Genomic DNA, 22,290 nt, shown 5'->3' with positions numbered 1-22,290 from the left:
ATTTATGATTTTTAAATACATTTTGAAAATTTTCTACTTCTCAAATACATATTTTTATGTCAAAATTCTATTTAATCTCATCCCATGAGAGTTTTGATAGATAAGTGCCAGTTATTTATTTTGAGTAATTTTAATGAAAATTAATAGCAACCAATAGATATATATTTGTCATAGTTTAAAAACTATTATCTTTAAAAATTACATATCCATGCATTTGTTACATATCACCTTTTTTCAATTTGTTTATTTTTAATACCAAGGAAAATGTGTATGTGACATTAGAAGCCTTAACTAAAGTCTCCTTTTCTGTAGAACTTAAATTTATCCTTTATGTCCTGTTTCATCCAACTGCAGAGAACTTTCACATTAGCTAATCAATACCCATATCTAACCTCTAGATAAGGTCTTTATCACTTAAGATGAGAAAGCTTAAGAAGAGTTAAGTAACTTGTACAAGGTCAGTGTGAATTGGTGTCTGAGCTACACTTAGCATACAGATTGACTATAGCTATAGCAATTTCTGCTTTCTCTAGGCATAGTAGCCCCAGACAGGTCTGTGACAGAGAATTTATCTCTTTAGAGAATATATATATGTATACATACATACATACATACATACATACATAAATACATACATACACTGATGGTTAAGATTCATATTTTATAAACGGCATATTGTTGTTTTGGCTTAATGTTTCTTTCTCATGTTTTTTTCAAAAGTCAACTCATTGCTATATTTCCCCACTATATTATTTATTGAAAATAGTAGCATTAGTTTTAGAACTCATCTTATTTTTCCAATATAAAAATATTCTGAGGAGTGGGTCTTAAATCAATTGACTGCTTCTTAAATGACTCCATTACTAATTTCTCTGATATGCTTTATAATATATTCAATATGCTTGCATAATGTTTTCAATATTTCAGAGAAACAGCAGTTCCTTGTTTTTCCCAAATTGGATATTAACTAACAAATTCATAATTTAATACCAGATGGTTTTCATTTTCGGAGATTCTTTATATTTCAAGCTATTTACTTCACCTTTATTTTTTAGAAAATGAGAGGCACTATTTTCAGTGTCATCTCAGTAGCATTGTTTTATTTTCATGCCTAACACATCCCATCTTCACTTCACTTCTCCCCTCCACCCTCTTATATTGACTGAGATTTATAGCTCCAGTCCAATCTATGATTATCTGAGTTACTAGATGCCGCATTATTATTTTGCCCTGTGTTCTTATGACCACTTTGATCAAGTTTCTGAAGCGGTCAATATTCATACAGTCCACAAGTATTTGGCACCACTACTGTCAGGGACACTTTGTAATGCTGTGCTACATTCCTAACTGATATGTCCTTTTTTTAAAAAAAAAAAAAGTTCTTTATTGTTTAAAGTATTACATATAGTATTACATATGTCTCCTTTTGTTCCCAATTGGCCACCCCCCCCGCACCCAGCACATGCCCTTAATCTTTATATATTTCAGCCTGAATCTCTCATCTTGTATCCTGGACTACTATTTATTTTATGTCCCCATTTGATTTATTTTTAGCTTAATTATATGCCCCCTCCACTTATTTTTTTATTTTTGTTATTGATATTACTTTCCCCTATTTTATGTGGAATGGGGTATGTATACAACCTCAACTATCCCATTAGTGGACATTGTAGTTATTTATACTTATAGACAGAGTTCCATGTATTCACTCAACCTTACCTCTGTGTTGTAATTCACATCATTCTCTTTATATTATCTTCTTATTTATTCATAAGCTATGTGTTCCAAATATAAAAGAACATTTTTATATTCTGCATTAATTGCCTTTGTTTGACTTACTTCACTCAATGAATATACCAGATTCAAGCTATTTTTCTATGAATATTGAAAGATATATACTTTATGAGAGCATAAATTCATATGTCAGCCTTTCATCCTAAAAATTGCATAACCACAATAATAATTCAGTGATAATAATCTTGTCATGTACGGGAGTTGGCAAAAGCTTACGTTTGTGAGTTCTTTTGCATTAATAACGCTATTGTAATAATTATTACCTGCATCTTTTTCCAAAAGAACAACTGTAAACCTACTTTTGCCCACTCCTGTATTAGTCACTTTAGCAAAGGTAGTTGCTACTTGCTGATTACTCCTCAAAGAGAACTCCCATATGGCATGGCCGGTGTTGCTCAGTGGTTGAGCCTCGACCTACAAATCAGAGGGTTGTGGTTTGATTTCTGGTTGTGGCACATACCCAGGTTGCTGGCTCAGTTCAAGGTATGGGGCATGCAGGAGGCAGCTGATCAATGATTTCTCTCATCATGTATGTTTCTATCACTCCCTCTTCCTTCCTCTCTGAAAGCAATAAAGTACATTAAAAAAAAGAAAACTTCCATGTGTAGCATTGTATCGAACATCATAATAGTTTTTAAAATCATATGCAAAGCAGCTGACACTGGGTGAAGTTTCAACGACATATGTTATCACTTTTCCTTGCTGTTTCCCTCACTCAGTCATGCTGGCAGCATGTACTCCTATGATGAGGGTTTCACAGTTTTAAATGAGAGTCACTATGTCTTATCTTTTTGTCTTTCCAGGAGTAAATGGTTTACTTTAGAGTTTCATATCTTTGGGATACACATAGGATATGCTTTATTCTCCCCCCATTTTTGCCTTCCCTAAGGTTCATTAACCCTTTCTAGGCTTACCTTTAAAAAACTTTCATCAGATCCCACAGCTACTGGGGTTCAAATACAAGAATCATTTTCCCATTTTTTTAAATATATTTTATTGATTTTTTACAGAGAGGAAGGGAGAGGGATAGAGAGTCAGAAACATCGATGAGAGAGAAACATCCATCAGCTGCCTCCTGCACACCTCCCACTGGGGATGTGTCTGCAACCAAGGGACATGCCCCTAACCGGAATCAAACCCGGGACCCTTCAGTCCGCAGGCAGACACTCCATCCACTGAGCCAAACCAGTCAGGGCCTCATTTTCCCATTTTTAATGCATGCTCAGTTTCAGGCATTTAGGGGGGGAAATTGTCAAGTTCTTGTCTAACAAAAAAAAATTGATTCTGCATGCTTTTCAAAGCTCTTTCCACCCAAAATTAAAACCTCAATTTGGTTCTAGGAACCTGCAACAAAATATTGAGGAATAATGTATTTCTGTTCCTCAAAGGTTGAGACACAGCTGGGGTAAGTGGTTTAAAGAGAAGTTTTGTGTAGAAGGTTATTTTTGAAGTTATCTCCTGGATGCTGAATTCCTCTTAATGGCAGCTACCTACATGTAACGGTAGGCATAGATTATTCAGAAGACCCAGTGGAAAATGATGCATGTCAAAATCCATGGCATGGCCTTGTTCTCTCAGGATTACCACCAGCCCTGGTGGTACATTCTTTGACTTCTTATTGGTGATGATCTCAAATTCTCTTAAATGAGATGTCTTTAGAAACTCTAAGGAACTACCAGTCTTGGCTTAAGTTAGAAGATACACATGCATCCTTGGATATTCCATTGACAGAAGTGCACCCAGTCTCTGAATCAACACTCTCTATCCAAGCCAATACATGCCCACTAAAATTTCCAAGGAAAAGAAAATAGCACTTATTCCACAACTCCGGGGGGGGGGGGGGATTTGTTAAGCTCTTCCAAGATTCCTTTATAATATATCACTTTTTTAAATTTATTGGGGGTGACATTGGTTAATAAAATTATATAGTTTCAAGTGTAAAATTTCGTTCATCATCTGTATATTACATTGTGTACCTACCCCCAAAGTCAAATCTTCTATCTCCATATATTTGACTGCCTTTACTCTTTACTGCACCACCACCACCCTTTTCCCTGGTAATCACCATACTGTTGTCTGTGTTGCTTTTTACTTCTGTGTTGAGCAACCATCCATTTAGTGTTTCTTTCCTGTAGGAATGTTCAGTAGCTCCGAGTGGTTCTGATGGAAAACCACCTCATCTTTGCATTATCAATCTATACTCACTGTCCAATCTGACTTCACATAATGCTCTTACATCAATACACTTCTTAAAATATTTAGTCTTTCTATATAGGGTAGTTGGTGTACTGTTTTGTGGTATGGTTTAAAGAATAAATACTACATTTTTATATAGAAAATGGGTTATCAGAAAGCTCAGTGTCATTCTCATAAAAATTCATGACCTGTTTTGAACTTTAGAAACTTAGGAAAAAGTATGAAAATAACAGATAAAATTATGTTTAATACTCTATTTTCTATATTTTAAATCAGACATTCATTTTTTGTATCAGTGTGTTCTAATAATTTAGTATAAAAATGCTTATCCAAACTCCAAAACAACAAACTTATAAATTTTAAACTTATTTTTTATAACTAACTTAATTGTATAACATACTTATTTCAAAACTAAAAAGCAAGATTACTAGATGTTAGAGTTTAGCAAAAAAAGCAGTTGAAATATACTTATTGTATACTTAGATACATATGAGAAACAAGCATATACGCAAAAGTACCACTGTCTAAACAAAAACAAATATTTTTGATAGTTACTGCAAAAATAAACTCAAAGGGTATCTAAGTGTTGCTTTACATCATAAGTAGTAAACTATCCAAAATCCAAGAACTTATACAATATTGAAATGAACTTAATGTGATAATAAGAGGGACAATTAAAATTTTAACATTCAAAAGCCCAAACCTATTGAGAAAACAGCTTATTAGTAAACATCTAACACTTCTGACAGAGAAATAATTTATTTCTCACAGAGAAAACAACATATAAACAGAGACCTCACTAAATATATAATCTGTTTTTAAGGAACAGATGCTGATAAATAATTCAATATCTAAAATCAAATGACAAGGGAGTGATGGTAAACATTTATTTATAAAAGAATTATTTTTGCTATATTTCATAACTGGAATATAGAAAAATGCTACAACATAAACTATATTTCTCCATTTTCATAAAAAGGATATGTTTTGGAAATTAGATAGTCAATTGTCAAAGAAAGCAACAAATGAACAAACAAGAAAAGCTCACAGATACAGACAACAGTATGGTGGTTACCAGATGGAAGAGGGGCAGGGGAGTCATCTAAGGGGTCAAATATATGGTGACAGAAGATTTGACTTTGCCCTGGCCAATGTGCTCAGTTGATTGGGTGTGGTCCTGTGCTCAAAAGGTTGCTGGTTCCATTCCAGGATAAGACATACACCTGAGTTCTGGGCTCGATCCCCATTAGGGGGTGTGCTGGAGATAGCTAATTGATGTTACTCTCTCACATCAATGATTCTCTCTCTCTCCCTCTCCTTTCCCCTCTCTCGCTAAAAATCAATTTTATATATACATATATAAAGATTTGCTTTTGACCGGTGAGCCAGATGATGTATGACAGAATTGTACACTTCATATCTGTATAATTTTATTAATCAATATCATCCCAATTATTTTAATTTTAAAAATAAATAAATTTAGTTAGTTATTTTCACTGTGGGAGATATTTCCATTAAGAGGAAAGACACTCATTATTTCTAAATTCCAAGGATTCTTGGTGGAAAACTATTTATCTTGTAAACTACATGGTAATGAATAGGTAACATCAAAAGATTAGAAAGGCTCTAGCTGGTTTGGCTCAGTGGATGGAGCATCGGCCTGCGGACTCAAGGGTCCCAGGTTCGATTCCGGTCAAGGGCATGTACTTTGGTTGCGGGCACATCCCCAGTGGGGAGTGTGCAGGAGGCAGCTGATTGATGTTTCTCTCTCATCAATGTTTCTAACTCTCTATCCCTCTCCCTTCCTCTCTGTAAAAATAAATAAAATATATTTAAAAAAAAAAAGATTAGAAAGATCAGTGGAATATTTTAACTTTATCTTAAATCTTATCTTTCTGAAAAGAAGGCTATCAATAGAAGCCATTGATAATGATGGATGATGTAGTTCCCACTGTTTCTTTTCATTTATTCTTGTCTAAATTTATATCCTATAATTGGATAAAATGATTCAAAATCTTGACTTCCTCCAATACAATAATGGATTAAAATGTGAGATAATAGCCTTGACTTTGTAATAGCGCTTGTTATTTTCAATTTCCTATTGGGATAATTCTACCTTCATATCACACAGATATCTCCTTCTTTTTAAAAATATTTTTATTGATTTCAGAGAGGAAGGGAGGAGGAGAGCTATATAGAAACATCAATGATGACAGAGAATCATTGATTGGCTGCCTCCTGCACACTCCCTACTGGGGATCAAGCCAGCAACCTGGGCATGTGCCCTGAATGGGAATCAAACAGTGACCTCCTTGTTCATAGCTTGACACTCAACCACCAAGGCACACCAGCCAGGCAATATCTTCTTCTTAACATGGCATGTAATGAGTGCTTCATCTTTGACCTCAAATTATTTTTCCCTCTTATCACCTCCATGCAGATGACTCATATGATTATATATCAATCAATTTAAAGTGTCTTAACTTTGTATTCTGGTCCCTAGCACAGAGCCAATAAATGCTATTTCTAGTATTCACAAACATTTAGACTTTTTGACTCTTTCCAGGTAATTAAGTGTGAAATTAAGTGCAACCATTACTTTATTTGGCAAAAGAAAGGGAAATGGAAATATGTATCACTTCCAGGCTGAAATTTTTATTTCTCTTATGTAATTCTCCATCCACTATTTCTCTGTCATGACAAACATGAATGCTAATTTTGGGATAAAGACTCCTGGAATATTAACCTGTCATATGGCAAGCAGCATCACAAAGAGTACTTAGTACTGAGAAATGAATGCTAATTTTGTTAAAATACTAATATTTGAGAATGTTTATTAATGTGCTGTAAACTAGACTAACCTTACAGATACTAAAACTATATTAAGAGATTAACTATTTTAAGTTAAGATTAATTTTGAAATCCTAATATCTTTTTCTCACCCATCAAATATACATTTTAGAATTTGAGATTTAATCTTTTAATTATTCTAGAGATTTTTTTGCTATATTTCACTAGTATTCTTTATGTTGACAGGCAGCATCTTCAAATCTTACTTCACATCTTGTATTCCTCCAATTTATCCTCCTTAATGTCATAGAAGTGACATTTTCAAACTGGAAACTAGGATCATTCCATGTCTGTTTTCCTTCCCAAAACAAAAAATTGGGGACATTGTTATGGTTTGCCAGGTAAGTGAAGCAGGTCCAACAGGATACAATGAGTAGCTATATTCTAGGGTAGGGGTGGGGAACATCTGTCCTGAGGGCCATATAAGACCTGCAATATCATTTGGTCTGGTCCTGATAAGGTAACTGCAAGAGAGACTTTAAATTCAATAAATCTAGAAGCTTTTTTCATAGCTACATAGATTTATATTAAGTGAATTATATTAAATGAGTAATGTTATAAATATTCATATGGCCCTTGGCAGAAAAAATGTTCCCCACCCCCTTTTTAGAGATAACATTCTTCTAGGACCAAAATAAATAAATAAATAAAAATCTATCGAAGACCAAAATATAGTTAATCTGAGTGGTAGAGTGAACCAAAGCTGAGAAGTCTGAGATGAAAGTAAAAATATGTTGTCAAAATAAGATGGAACAAGAAGCAGATAACTAGAATACCAAAGATGTGAGCAAGTGCCAATGAGTTCACTGACCAAGAAATACTGTAGTCTAGGTAAACCCTATACATCAATAACTGAGATATAAATTTCTGCCTGTTCTTTTGCAATCTTTCATAGAGAAATTAACTAATCTATAAATTTTTCACATTTAGTAAAAACAAATGACAAAAAATACCTCCAGCTACCTGTCAGGTGTCCATTTTCTTATGGGTCACAGTGTCCCTGGTTAGCTAGATTTATTACATAACTATTGAAAATTTATTATGTGCCAGGAAGTGTTCAAGATTATTGGGTACATCAGTGATCACAATGGACAAATCACACTTGCCAATGTGAGGCTAATAGTATAATAGAGAAAACAGGAAATAAATATAGTAAATAATAAATCTTTCTATTATGTTAGAAGACCATACTTGCTATTCAGAAAAGTAGAGCAGGAATATTTGTTGTGAGGCAGTGGACAATTTGTTGCACTTTCAGTGCAATAGATAATTGCACTGATGAAGTTGAAAGTGATTGAAATAATTGTTACAGGTGTAGAAAAGTTTGATATCTAATTATTGAGAATGTCTGCCATGGAACATGAATTTATCACCTTTTTTCTTTCATAAGCTGTTACCCACCACACAGTAACATAACTTTTCAATTACCTTATAATTTCAAATTAAGCATAGCTCTAGTTATTAATTTTCACCACTACATAAGATTTTTTTCCTCCAAAGATTCCAGGCATTGCTGTTCCTTTGTGATTTAGCTATCATTCTTCAAATGAACTCACAAATACTTCTTTGTTTGTGCTCTGTGATCATAGATGTTTAGAGATCCATTCATCGCTTAATTCTGTCATGTACAGGCAGCACCATTGATTGTTTCTTGAAGCAGAATAGTTTGAAGAAAGGTCTGCGCACTTTTCAAATAAATAAGTCAACCTTCTCAACGTATATGAGCCTCATATAAAGTTATGCAACACAAGTTGAGTTCAGTGATTGCCTGAAAGTATTATAAAATTCGTACATTATTACTTAAGATTTACTTTCTTTTATATTGATTTTCTACTGTTCACTGTATTTGAACACTACATTTTTAGTAACTGTGTTACCATAACTGTAAAGTTTATATTTGAATATGAATGAAAGTTTATATTTGAGCTATATGAATGAAATGCATACACTTCTGCATTGTCTAAATCATGCTATTCCATTAATTAAGAGTGAAATATAGTGTGTTTTTATCTTATTTATTGGCTCAAAAGAATATATGCAAAAGTGGATGTAAAAATAGTCTTAAATTTTACATCAAATATTAAAATACATGAATATGTATATTGCATTTAATTCAAGATTGACTTTGAAAATGAAAAATTTACAAGTCCTAAAATGGTAAATCCCAAAATGGTAAGATGGGAGGATATCCTCAGCCATCAGCACAGAGTCTTACACTGTGCTGATATCTAATTATTGAGAATGTCTGCCATGGAACATGAATTTATCACCATAATAACTACTCAATGGAGGTACATTCATTCAGTAACTGAATACAGGAAGGAAGGAAGGAAGGAAGGAAGGAAGGAAGGAAGGAAGGAAGGAAGGAAGGGAGGAAGGAAGGGAGGGAGGAAGTTTAGATATTCTCTTCTGTTTGTTATTAACAGAAAATATTATTTGTGTGATTTAAAATAAGGCAGCTTAATGTTTTAAATAAAGCCTTTCTGACAATTTTCCTGATTGACCATATTACTGCTGAATATTCTTTAGGTGACAAAATATCACCCACTGAAATGCTTTATTTATCTGGCAGACAAAGAGAAGCATACTGTAAGTATTAGTGTGATAAGGATATGCTGTAAGAAATAAATCTAAAATCTTGTTAAATTCGAAGTACCTCGTTAAGTAGATATCTTTTTTTAAAAATATATGTTTTTATTGATTTCAGGGAGGAAGGGAGAAGGAGAGAAAGATAGAAACATCAATGATGAGAGAGAATCATTGATCCACTGCCTCCTGCACGCCCCCTACTTGAGATCAAGCCCACAACCCGGACATGTGCCCTTGACCAAAATTGAACTCAGGACCCTTCAGTCTGCAGGCCAATGCTCTATCCACTGAGCCAAACCAGCTAGGGTTATATATCTTAAAATAGTGAATTTTACCAGTTTTGATATGTATAAGAATATAATTTAGTGTGATTCCCTAAACAAAGACTATATCAAACTAAATAAAGGTGTTTAATTTTGTAGTGAATACTGTTAATGAAAACAATCTATTTTTTCTTTATCTTTCTGTGATCAAACAATAGCATCTTAATAAATGGTACCTTCTTTTCAAATATGAATTTTTTAAATCATATAGAAATGTCAGTTTATACCATTGGGACAATTAAGAAAAACGTATACACATAAAGCTTACACTGTACTTAGTACTTACCAATCTTTAAACAAAGTTAGTGCTTATAAATTCTGTAAGCCATAGCCATTTTTCATTCTTTTTAATTTTGATGTCCTATTATTCTCGTTGCTTTGATTATAAGTACCTCCAAGATGTCTGTGAGTATAATGAAGTTTATTTTTTATCCTTACAGTTGAAGATCATCTATCTTTGTCCAAATGTGAACAGGAACAATCATTTTAGTGAGTTCCCCTGTCACCACCATTGTGTTTGATTTGTTTTCATTCAATCTGAAGCCTCTATGCAAAGCTGTCTATTCATTATGGAAAAATAAAAACAAACAAAAGAAAACAAACTCTTTTGAGGTTTTCTATCACACTGAGAGATGCATGTCAATGAGCCCAGAGAATATAATACTGAATCTTTGCCATAAAACATATTTTGTAGGATGATTACTATTTACTGGTTTATAAGTATCAGAAGGGATATTGCTGATATATTCAAAAGAGGAGTTATTTTTTATCAATGCTCTTGATTCTCTTTCAAAAAGTTATCAGTAATACAATGGTAAGACATCATTTTGACTGTGATGGGGTTATTGTCCGTAGTGAAAGCTGCATAATAAAAATAGTTTTTTATTATTATTATAGTCACAGCTTCTTTATAAAGACAATAAATTGTGTGGATTCTTCTGTGGAAGTAGATAAAAGAACAAATATTTCTTTTAATTAGAAAAGGAAACAGTGTCTTCACTAAGGCTATGGAGTCTGACAATTCCTTCAGGTAAATATGTGGGCTTATTTAAAACTTTTCATAAATCAAAACAAAACAAAAACAATTAGGCTTCTGAGGAAAAGGATTCTTTTAGTCACCTTCCAAATGGTATTAGAGCCACTTATAACTGAAATGGGTGAGAGGTAACCCTGAGTGACCCTGATTCCTTGCTTTTTAAAGAAGGGTTTACTCACTCAGAGATTTTTTTTTGTCTGAATGAAAAAGTCTGAATCCACTCCCACTACTCACTGATTTGGAACTCTAACAAAATAAATAGCTATTTATCTCAAAGCAAGTGTGTATCATTGGCAATAATGTTCTCCCATAGAGTGGGTTCCCTGTTCATTTTGTTGATGATTTATTTTATTGTGCAGAAGTTTTAGTTTGATGTAGTCCCATTTGATTATTTTTTCCTTTATTTCCCTTGCCCTAATTGAAACCCCTGGCCTCTTGTGATTTGGTAATTGTGTTCATCCCTCAAATTCAGTTTCACCTGATATAAACTGACTTCATATAAACACACAATAGCATACTAATGCTGCCCGATCTTACACTTTATTTTTTGTTTCTCAAATTGTGCTGTATGAATGATAATTTAAATAGTTATGTAAAGGTGCAATCCATTTCTTCTTTACATTTCTTTCACAGTCTTTTTATGAACTAGAAAGCTAAATTATCATCACATGCAGTTTGGAATTTGTCCAACTGTACAGCTCAAAAAGTCTAGAACCTCATTATTTTAAAACAATAACTTCAGCTACTCTCAGAAAAACCTAAAGTGAAAAAAATATCACCAAGAATAATGCACCAGTAAAAAGAGATTCCACATTAATTTCTATCATAAGATAGTTTCATGGTTCAATGAATTAACATTATTTATAACCAAATTTTAGAATTATACAAATATAAATCAGTACATACTCTCACCACCAACATACTCATAATAAACCCAAGGCTTTCTAAGTGAATTTATTGCCAATATTTGCAAGACTTCTATGTCCCTCACCACCCCCTCAACAACTGTAAGCTGGGGCTGGTACAGTGAGTAGCTGAAGCAAGAACAGAGAGCAGGCAGGAAGATTGGGGTTGTCCTAAGAGTACTTTCAATTCTGTAACATTTATTTTTATGTCTTAGTCAAGTTTTATAGTGGTTTTTGCTACAGTTAGTCTGTTATTCTCAGAAGTGGAAGTCCTTGATGTAACTATATTTTCTTTTTAATGTATATTTTTATTGTTGATAGTATTGCAGGTGTCTCCTATTTAACCCCCTATACCATCATCCTCCCTTCCCTTACTCACCCCTCTAGGTCTTCACCACCCTGTTGCTCGTGTCCATGGGCTATGCATATCCTATCTAATAAAAGACAAAAAGGGTAATTGACCATAGCTTCGCTACACTTCCCATTGGCTAATCAGGGTAATATGCAAATTAACCACCAACCAAGATGGTGGCTGGCAGCCACGCAGCTGAAGCAAGCAGGAGGCTTGCTTGCTCCAGTGATGGAGGACAAGGTTCCCCCCCACCTGTCACGGCCCGGCTCTAAGCTCCAAAAGCAACAAAGTTTCAATTATAGAAGCTAAACAAACCCCAGATACCTGCTTTCAGCAGGCCATGGCCTTCGAACTGGAGCCGGCTCTCAGCTCCAGTGACAGCAACGAAGTTTCAATTATAGAAGGTAAATAAATACCAGAATAAAAAAAAAAAGAAAAAAAGGAGAGGTTGGGAGCTTCAGTCACCAGCCAGCCTGAAAATGGCCCTCAGCCTCTCACCCCAGTGGGGACCCCCACCCTGAAGGGGGTGTGACTAGCTGCAAACAGCCATCAGCCCCTCACCCAGGCTGGCCAGGCACCCAAGTGGGACCCCCACCCTGATCCGGAACACCCTTCAGGGCAAACCAGCCGGCCCCTACCCGTGCACCAGGCCTCTATCCTATATAGTAAAAGGATAATATGCAAACTGACCCTAACAGCAGAACAACTGGGAATGACTGGTCATGCCCCCTGGTGGTCAGTGCACTCACATGGGGGAGCTCTGCTCAGCCACAAGCCATGCTGATGGCTGCCAGTACAGCAGTGGTGGTGGGAGCCTCTCCTGCCTCCTCAGCAGCGCTAAGGATGTCTGACTGCAGCTTAGGCCTGCTCCCCACTGGCAAGTGGACACCCGCTGAGGGCTGCCGGGTTGCCAAAGGGATGTTTGATTGCCATCTTAGGCCCAATCCCTCGGGGAGCAGGCCTAAGTCAGCAGGTGGACATCTCCCAAGGGGTCCCAGCCTGCGAGAGGGCACAGGCCTGGCTGAGGGACCCCCACCCCCGAGTGCACAAATTTTTGTGCACCGGGTCTCCAGTCCTATATAATAAAAGGCTAATATGCAAATTGTCCCCTCAAATGGGAGTTTGAACTGGAGTTCGACCAGGAGGCAGGGCTGGCTGGCCAACTTCCCGTGCCCCCCCCCCCAACTAGCCCTGCCCTCAACTGGGGACAGGGCCTGTTGGCCAACCACCTGCAGCCCCTCCCCCTGAGCTGGCCCCACCTCCAATCAGGACCCCCAACCTGATTGGGGGTGGGGCCAGCTGGCCAACTGCTCACCACCCCTCCTTCTGGCCTGCCTGGCCAGATCAACTCCCGATTAGGGCGGGACAGCCAGACCCCACCCATGCATGAATTCGTGCACCAGACCTCTAGTAAGTATATAAGTGCTTTGGTTTAACTCTTCTCATCCCCCAACCCCACATCAAGGTATGTCAGTCCGTTCCTATAATTTAAACCAGTTTATTTTTCTTCCATGGTTTCCCCACACAACCCATAGTCCTCTTATGTTATTTAATGTTTATTTTACTATAACATATCAAATGACTTATTAATAAAATAAAGGTATCTATTGTCATTTAAACTATTTCACATATTAGCATATTTATTACTAATCCCACTAGAGTGCTAATTTGGTAGTTTTAGAAATTTAAGGAAGCAATTCATGCTTCCTTAGAACTTTGAAGGCTATCAGTATGTAGGGCTGAGCAGACAAACTCATATATTAGTACATTTATTTTCTTCTGCAGTTAGTGTGTGCATGTGTGTGTGCCTGTGTGTGTGAGTATATGTCTGAGAGTGTGTCTCATTTTATTCAGTTTATTCTTTTTAAATTTATCTCTGCACTTGATGGCCTTAATTCCTAATATGTTGTGTTTTTAAGGGTATAAATATTTTTAGTCTAAATGTTATGCATTTTTGGAAGCTCCTTTGAATTTTAAGATCATTGTGGTTATTTCATCTAGGAGAAAAATCATCTTAATCCTTTTTTAATATATTTTTTTCCTCCAAAAATCTCTTGAAACTCCCATTGGATGCACAGTTGCCAAATATAGCCCAAACTTTTCTCTTAGTTGTTCCAAACACCGTTCAATTTTTTTTTATATATATGTACCATTTTTTTTCTTTTGTAATTCAATCTGGAAGAATACTTGGCCCTGTATTCAAGGTCATTAATATAAAATTAGATCATGTCCATTGCACATTTCAAGTTTAAATTCAAAAAATCAAATTTAAATTTCTGATATCTGTAGAACTCTCGTACCAGAAATGTAGTTTAGCTCATCAGAGTTCTTCATACTATTTATAAGTCTGAAAAAAGTTCTCTAAGCCCCCTCCTACTTCTTATAATTATTGAATTTGTCTTTGGAGGACCTATAAATGGCACTTACATTTTGACCTACTGTTCTGTCAATGTCTGCAAATCTGCTCAGGTTTGTCTATTTTTCCCCTTATAATGTTATTTATTGTGTATTTTATATATTCATTATTTTACATACTCTATCATCTTGATTTATATTTCTTGGTGTCTTTTTACTAATTTATTTTTAGTTTATTTAATTGTCCTGTTGTACTCAGGATTTTTAGATCTTCTGTGTTCAATATTGGACATTGTTTTGTCCTAGAAAAGTACACTCACAAAAATTTTCCAACATATTGGCGTATACCTTCAGTAAAAAGGAAAAAAAAAAAGTTTTTTTCTAGTATATATCTTCTCCTGGTGATTAATTCTCCTCTTCACTTTTGTTTTTCTCAATGAATTTTGTTTTACCTTTATTTTTACAGGACTTCTTTTAATTAGTATTTAAGTTCTAGTTTGACAGTATTTTCCTTTGAAATGTTTGAAGACAACCTTCTAATGCTTTCTGGATTCTATTACTGCACTTGAGAAATCTTCTGATCTCCTTTAAAGTTGATATATCCTTTCCTCACATTTAATATTTTCCCTTCCCTCCCTCCACCACTGAGCAATCTTCTTTTGATTCCTAAGCATATTTGTATACACATCCTTGACACTATTCATTTTTTATCCTTGTAAGGCTTTATCTATTTCCACTTCATCCTTACTACTGGGCATTTGGATTTGAGACTTCTGTCCAAATCCTTGGATATTTACAAGGTCACCTCTATCTTGTGGTGACCTAAACTCTGATTTTTATTCCACCAATCCAGTGAATGTATTATACACATTATTCAATATTTGGAGTGAGAAAAAGCCCCAACAGGCAACAAAACATTGCTAATTAGATTTCATTTCTCTAGGCTTTCCCCCTGTTCCTGATTTTGGCTTAGAAATTCTTCAATGGCTTGGCAGCTTTCAACTTATTCTCTCTGTGTATATTTTTCAGTATATAATATTCTCCAGATTATATTATTACATAAGCTTTTCATCATGGAACATCTATAATAATAAAATCATAATATGCAAATTGACCAAACGACCGAATAGCAGAACAACTTTCCAGACAACTATGCTGTGGCACGCACTTGTGCCAGGCCAGCCAAGGCAAGGAGACCAATGGGAGGGCTCTGTGATTGGTTGCCCCAAAGAGGGAGGCTCAGGCCACTGGCCTGCAGGGCAATCAATCAGGGGGAGGGGGCTCCATGATCACCCCAAAGAGGGAGTCCCAAGTCACCCGACCAGTGGCCACAGAAGGAGGCCCAACTGTTGGTACTGTGGTGGGTGGACAGGGCCTCCCTCTGTGGGGTGATTGATCTGGGGATCCCGCAATCGATTGCCCCACAGAGGGAGGCCCAGGCCACTAGCCAGAGATGCTGTGGTGGGTGTGCAGGGCCAGTCAGCGATCACCTGCAGAGAAAGGGCCAGGCCAGCCAAGCGATCACACCCCATGCCTGTCACCGACAGAGGGAGGCAACCTGTGGCATGGGAGGGGGGCAGTGCCGCATAGATGGCAAGCAATGGCAGCAGCAGGGGCGGGGCCAGCTGCTGGCAGCCGGGGGAAGGAAAGCCTCAATAGGCCCTGATCACTGGCCAGGCCTAGGGACCCTATCTGAGGGGTCCCGGATTGTGAGAGGGTGCAGACTGAGCTGAGGGCTCACCTTCCCCTGTTCATGGATTTCATGCACCGGACCTCTAGTATAGTGTAATTTCCCTGTTAGAAATAAAATGTAATGCTGGTGTAAGTTAGAGAAATGTAGTGAAGGATTCCTGAAATGATGGAAAGCAGAGACAGATACTAAACCTAATATACTGAGTTGAGAATTAGAGTGCTAGATGCACACACACACACACAAACACATACACCACAGGCACATTAATGGTTGCCATGGTTAAATCTGGGTCATGGGTACATGAATGCCTATTATACTGTTTTTTACTTTTCTATGTTTGAACTATTTCAACATTTATTTTAAAATACAAAATATTAAACATCCCTAGCTATATAAAACCCATCTCACAAATCATTGTTTCCATGAATTTCCACACTGGAATATAATTATTCTTTTCCTCTGTTCCAGTCTTTTAAATTTTACTTACACTTTCTTGTGCTAATTAATACATTTTATCATGTTAGCTTATATAATGCTTAGAGATATAGGATAAAATCCAGTCACCTACAATGACAAAACCATCATTTTATTCTCCTACAGAGCTTAGAGCAATACTTTAAACATATTAAGCAGTCAGGGAATATTTATTTACTTAAATATAATTAGCATCTTCAAAGTGGAGTGTGGTAGACACAGAGATGTGCCACTGCGATCTAATATCAAGAAACTAAATGATGCCCAGATGCAGGGAATGTGAATAGCAGACAGCCACTGGCTGTTAGCTTCTTTAGAGTTATCCTCAGCCACAGAGATATACCTATTCTGAAGTCATATCTTCCAGGTTTATCCATGAGGAAATTTGGGATAGAAATTACTAGCTCTAGAGCTTCTTACTGAGTTGTCTGTGTCTTTGCTGAACCTACAAGAAGGTCTACTTTGCCCAAGCCTGCTGCCCCTTTCTTTATGAAGATGTTGCTTTCTAATGAATATGTCATACCCTGTTATGGGTAGGATATAGTGTATCTCTGAAAAATTCATATTTTGAATTCCTAAAGCAAATGTGATTATATTTGGAGATGGGATCTTTAAAATGATAATTAAGAATAATTGAGGTCATTGGGTAGGCTCTAAACCAGCATGATTTATAAAATGAGATTAGGACACAGACATGCACAGAGAAAAGACCATGTGAAGACATGGAGGAAGATGGTAAACAAGAAGAAATCAATTCTGTTGACACCATGATCTTGGATTTTTCACCTCTAGGTGAGATAATTTCTATTGTCTAAACTACCCAGTCTGTGGTACTTCTTATGGCAACCCTAGCAAAATTAATACACACCCTAAAATCCATCTCAAATGTTTTATTAAGTTCAACCTATGACAATTAAATGGGAAAGCTGAAAGACACACCATTTATCAAGGATTTAAGGAAAATTCTGCTCAAAGAGACACCAGTATCATTGGATCACTGGTGTTTCTTCTTCATGACCAGGACTGACAATAGGAGAAACTGCCATAAAACTTGACTGACTGAATATGATTGAGCCCTGCAAATTAAAAGCAGGTCGTAAGATTGAGTCCAGAGCTAGAGGGTCACAATTATCATACTGGGTGTAAAAGTTAGAATGACAGCGGTGGTACCAGAGAGAGTGGTGATGCATGGACCCACATATGACTTAGGTTTATCAAACTGATCTAACTTCTGCCACTGCTGAATGCCCAACCTACCAAAAACAGAGACCACTCTGAGATCCATAACGTAGTACCATTCCTCAAGGACATAAACTGTCTACTTGTTGGCAAATTTACTACATTGGGATTATTCCAGTCTGTTAGAGTCAATAGTTCATTCTCACAGGCCCATAAACTTATTATGGCTATGGATTTGCTTTGTCTGCCCACAGAGATTCAATAAGCACCTGACAGCACTAGATCTCACGAAAAGCAATCATGGTGTACCAGGGCAACCACTGAACAGCAAGGGAGTTGCAGAAATGGACCAGTGACAAGAGAATACACTGGTCCTATCATATAGAACCCCATCCAGAAGGTTCCTGTCTAATAGAACATCAGATCAATGTGCTAAGGACACAACTGAAGCTGGAGAGGAAATAAAGCCCAGTTATTTCAACCTGATGTGGGGAAATAATGAAGGCCCTTTTGCAAAGAAGTTGTCAGAACTTTATCACAGCCAATATTCTTCCTCTGCCTGGACTTGCTCCCTGCTTTCTTTCACAGGTGTTGATCACTGACAAATGTCTTATAGCTAAAACTCTGCTCAGCACTGCTTCCAGAAAGCATGCAGCGAACGCATTTAGGGAGTGTCCAAGAGGAGCATGTGGCGCAGGAAAGTAGTATTAGAACTTTCACATACCTTTCAACCTAATTAGCTCTCTGTAGATAGACAGATATGTTATTAGTTTCTTATTATGTTTATTAAGCATGTATAATATAACTAATAAACTGTCCATATCAGAGTGTGTGTTCCTATACCTCACAGGTGGAAGACAGTAAGGCACAGTGTTTAAGAAAGAGGCCTGTAGATTCAAAAGGCTTGTCTAGAATTCTGAATGTATTAACTTAATCTCTGTGTTTCTGTGATTTTAGGTAAGGCAATCTTTCCGTGCCTTATTTCCTCATCTGAAAGAGGGAAAGTATCTATTTTATAAAATTGTAATTGAGGATTAAATTATTAGCAGATAAATTGATGTCTATCCTAAAGCAAACATTTAATAAATTGCAACAATTGTTATTGCAAATCCCCTTTTAAATTGCAGGGCTCATGGTCCAACAAGCTCGGAGAATACTAAAAGATAATTAAATATTTTTTTTCCCAAATATCTTCATGTATAAAAATAAAAAAGAAGCAGTTTAAAAAGAAATCTATTTTCTAGATATATCATTTTATGAAAGATTAAAAACAACTTTCCATTTGAGGGACAATACATAATAGTTAATGTGATATCTTATTAAAGTCAAGTTTAGGTGGCAAATTACAGCATTTATGTGTCTCTCCTGGAATTTTGTCAACATTGTGTTTGACATATAGTTGTCAAAAGATATCAGCCAAATGACTGAATTAATGATCAATTTATGAGTAAATCAAAGTTAAACCCTATATTCCTATGGTAGTTCTCTCTTTTTTAAACTCAATTAAGGTGTCTAAATTGCCATTGGGTTAACTAAAACAAATATCAGGCATCATAGAGGATTTGAGGTCATATATATATTTCCAAATGACCAAATTAAAAGGAATATGAGGGACCTACTAAATAAGATTTGAAATTGCTTCTCTCAAAGCGTTTGTCAGTTCATTCACACATACATACACATATACACACACACATATACTCAGAAATAAAAATATACTCAGTTTCATTATTAACACACTTGATATATGTATGTTGGACATAAGTTTACATGTCTAATTTATTAAATAAATTGTCCTATTCAGTATAGAATATGTGTGAATTAACACAGGTGCTGTTTGTGATTAAAACATATTTGTGATTCTTGATTCCTTGTAAAATATATATCAAAATTGAATTTCAACCTCAAAGAATTTTTTAAATGTTACATTTTTATCTTTATAATATTTGGTGATTTTATTTTCCTCCTTATGTCAACTTTATCACGGTTTAATTTAGATGTTACTGCAAAAAGCACTATTGGGAATGAGAGAAAATAAATTTTCCAGTGCTATATCATATAATCACCTGCATGGTTTATTCAGTGAAATGAAGGAAACATTTCAGACATGCCTCAAATGCCCTTAAAAGAACACCTTGGCCATTTAAGAACTCATTTGCAGTCACATGATGCAAACAGCAATGCAAATCTAAAGTGAAATAAATGTGTTAATGAAAATCATTCCTGTTTCTTCTTTCTTTGCTAATATGGCTGAGTATTAATTAGACTTATCAGAAATTAATTTCTGGAGGATAGCTTATAGCCATATAAAAAGTTACAGACAAAAGTTACTAGGGTCAGAAATGTCTACATAAAATCTAATAGCTACAATTTATATTTTCAGATTTTAGCTCATGCTCTGGCAGTGATTTCTCTTGCACTACACCATTTTATATCAGTGAAGTTAGCTTCAATTGTCAAAAATTAATGCATTTCAAAATTAATAGTTTCAACCTAATGTACTATCTTCTTCCCAAATAACAGATCCTACTCATGATTTTTTTTTAATCTCTGACAATCTCAAATAAATTCTGTTTAAGTAGCAGATATTATAGGCAAACTACCCTAATATCTTTTTTTAAAATATATTTTTATTGATTTCAGAGAGGAAAGCAAAGGGAAAAATAGATAGAAACATCAATGATGAGAGAGAATCATTGATCAGTTGCCTCCTACATACCCCCCATTGGGGATCGAGATAGCAACCTGGGCATGTGCCCTGATCAGGAATAGAACCATGACCTCCTGGTTCATGTGTCAACACTCAATCACTGAGCCACAATGACTGGGCCACCCTAATATATTAAATGGCATGTGTGAAATGTGGATTTTTTGTCATCAATCCACAAAGCGGAAATAGTATCCATATATGTTTATATATGTATATATCTTACATCTATTTACATGTATATAAAATTCATATATAGTATATGTATACATATGTGTATATATGTATGCACATATAAAATTATTTACTCATTTACTATTTATACTCTTTAAATATAAATATACAAATCTTTCTTATTTTGCTTTCTTCTTTCTATTATTTTCGTATACCCCAAACTTTCTTTCTTCAGTGTTCAATAAAATAAGGAGTCACTTAGCAGAAAGGGATAATAAGATTAATTTTTATTGAGCATAAATAATATACCAAGTTGATTCACTTTGGTATAGTATTAGGATCATTGGACTGATTTTTGTTTTTGAGTTTTTTAGGCAGTTCTGTTTTTAAGGATTCATATTTCATGACTTATGTATATTTTAGAGTCCTATCCAAAAACAAAAAGAAAATTTACCTATTTTAAATAGACTATAAGTCAATTTATCTTGCAACTTTCATTTGAGTCCATTAAATTCTATTTTGAATCTAAAATAAATTATAGAATTACAGTGATTTTATTTTCTCTCTATTTTGGATTTTTTTTTCTATTTTATCATCCTAAGAATTGTTTCATCCTTACTCATGATTACACATTGATTATTTCCACCTAGGCTAAAAAAAGAACAAGAACTAAGAAAACAAAAGAATGACAAAATCACGTAGAAGAATGATGCAGTGTGGAATAAATTGTCATTCTCTCCTTTTCTTATTGTACTGTCCAAACTATTGCATCATCTTTTAAGAAGGCATTTTAAAAGCCTGGAAAAAGCATCTTTGTAGTCTGCTTTCAGGTTAATTGATACAGTTGAAAATTAGAAGTTTTTATTTTTGAACCATAATGAAAAGAGAAGAAATTTGACATTCTACTGTTATAAAACAAATTCAATTAGAAGATGAATGCAAAGATCAAGATGGCAGCACTCTTACACTCTAAAATTGTAGGGGACTTTTATGTATTAATCAAATACCACCCTGTGTCTTCAGATGATATATTAAATGAATTTTCATACCTAAGAAATGACCTCTCTGCTTGGCTGGTGTGGCTCAGTGGTTGAGTGTTGACCTATGAACCAGGAGGTCATAGTTCGATTCTAGGTCAGGGCACATGCCTGGGTTACAGGCTTGATCTCCAGTGTGGGCATGCAGAAGGGAGCCAATCAAGGATTCTCCCTCCCTCTCCCTTCCTCTCTGAAATCAATAAAAATATTTTTTTATAAGGAACTGACCTCTAAACAATATATTTATAAGAACAAAATGGAAATACAGTATTCTTCTTCACTTAGTCATTAAAAAGAAAGAACTTTGCACAATAGTTTGGAATGAGAACCCAGATGATCCCATGTTGTTAAAAGAATTAATGACACATTTGGTTCATCTCCAGTGATGTCTGTGCACGCTTGCGCACACACACACACACACACACACACACAAATAATCACTGATTAAAAGTTTTACTATGTATAAAATATATTGATATTTAATAAAGTTGCTTTCAATCTTATGTCTTTATGCTTCTACCTATAAATTACATGCTCATGGAAATATCAGACTAGATTTTTGTCATTTAAAGTTAATATACATTGTACACAACAAATATACAACTATATATATATATATATTAAAT

The sequence above is a fragment of the Myotis brandtii genome, unplaced genomic scaffold, assembly GCF_000412655.1.
Source record: "Myotis brandtii unplaced genomic scaffold, ASM41265v1 scaffold186, whole genome shotgun sequence".
In the NCBI taxonomy this organism is placed as follows: Eukaryota; Metazoa; Chordata; class Mammalia; order Chiroptera; family Vespertilionidae; genus Myotis; species Myotis brandtii.
Note: the sequence above shows the minus strand (reverse complement) of the source record.